General features: G+C 51.4%; 1 pseudogene; it reads left to right on the forward strand.

Annotated features, from left to right (window-relative positions):
• The first annotated feature begins 254 nt into the window (after window positions 1-254).
• The window catches only part of LOC101580833, a 2,309-nt pseudogene continuing 764 nt past the window's right edge, over window positions 255-1,799 (forward strand).

Consider the following 1,799-nt stretch of genomic DNA (forward strand, 5'->3'; position numbering starts at 1 on the left):
TAAATTCAAGGAACAAAGCCAAAGCCGGAAAGGAAAACATAGGAAGTCTTATTCTTCACAGGTATCTGTTGACCACACCATCCAAGATCCAATGCGTATGTTTGCTTACACCTTCCCACTGTGGCATCCTCCAGGAGTAGAAGGAGGGATATCTCCTCCTTATCAATGCTAAATAGGTTATCGGTCTCAAAGGCAAACAAAACAAGAAGATTAATAATTGATACAAAAACTGGAACGAGAAGGGAGAAGAGAAAATGGAGGCCACACATTATAGTACCTACAGCCAAGCTGCAGCCCAGCAGGGCTACAGCGCTTACACAGCCCAGCCAACTCAAGGATATGCACAGACCACCCAGGCATATTGGCAACAAAGCTATGGAGCCTGTGGACAGCCTACTGGTGTCAGCTATACCCAAGGTCAGATCACTAATACCTATGGGCAGACTGCATATGCAACTTCTCAAGGACAGCCTCCCACTGGTTATACTACTCCAGCTGCCCCCCAGGCATACAGCCAACCTGTCCAGGGGTATGGCGCTGTGCTTATGACACCACCACTGCTACGGTCACCCCCACCCAGGCTTCTTATGCAGCTCAGTCCGCATACAGCACTCAGCCTGCTTACCCAGCCTATGGGCAGCAGCCAGCAGCTACTGTGACACAAGGCCACAGGATGGTAACAAGCCTATTGAGCTAACCTCAGTCTAGCACAGGGGTTATAACCAGCCCAGCCTAGGCTATGAACAGAGTAACTACAGTTATCTCCAGGTTCCTGGAAGCTCCTCGATGCAGCCAGTCACCACACCTCCATCCTGTCCTCCTACCAGCTATTCTTCTACACAGCCGACTAGTTATGATCAGAGCAGTTACTCTCAGCAGAACACCTATGGGCAGCCAAGCAGCTATGGACAGCAGAGCAGCTATGGTCAACAAAGCAGCTATGGGCAGCAGCCTCCCACTAGTTATCCCCCACAGACAGGATCCTACAGCCAGGCTCCAAGTCAATATAGCCAACAGAGCAGCAGCTACAGGCAGCAGAGTTCAGTCCAACAGGACCACCCCAGTAGCATGGATATTTATGGGCAGGAGTTTAGAGGATCTTCCAGACCAAAAGAAAACTGGAGCATGAGTGGCCCTGATAACCAGGGCAGGGGAAGAGGGGGATTTGATCCTGGAGGCATGAGCAGAGGTGGGAAGGGAGGAGGATATGGTGGAATGGGCAGTGCTGGAGAGCAAGATGGCTTCGATAAGCCTGGTGGACCCATGGATGAAGGACGAGATCTTGATCTAGGCCCTCCCATAGACCCTGATGAAGACGCTGACAAGAGTGCATTTTCCGTACAAGGACTAAATGACAGTGTGACACTTGATGATCTGGTAGACTTCTTTAAGCAATGTGGGGTTGTTAAGATTAACAAGAGAACTGAGCAACCCATGATCCACATCTACCTGGACAAGAAAACAGGAAAGCCCAAGGGTGATGCCACGGTGTCCTGTGAAGATCCACCGACTGCCAAGGCTGCTGTGGAGTGGTTGGATGGGAGAGATTTTCAAGGAAACAAACTTAAAGTCTCCCTTGCTCGGAAGAAGCCTCCAATGAACAGCATGCGAGGTGGCATGCCGCCCTGGGGCAGATAGACTGGATGCGATGGAAGGGAGGGAGAGACCTTGTTCTCTGCCTGCGCTGCTGCTGCCGCCACCACCGTTGCTCCTGCCTTCTGCTCTTGTTGTTTTGACGCTTTTCTGCCACCATGAACTGCTGCCCTCTGCCATGTGCCGTCTTCCTTTGCAGCCAGCCG

The sequence above is a fragment of the Octodon degus genome, unplaced genomic scaffold (assembly GCF_000260255.1).
Source record: "Octodon degus isolate 3935 unplaced genomic scaffold, OctDeg1.0 scaffold00023, whole genome shotgun sequence".
Taxonomy (NCBI): Eukaryota; Metazoa; Chordata; class Mammalia; order Rodentia; family Octodontidae; genus Octodon; species Octodon degus.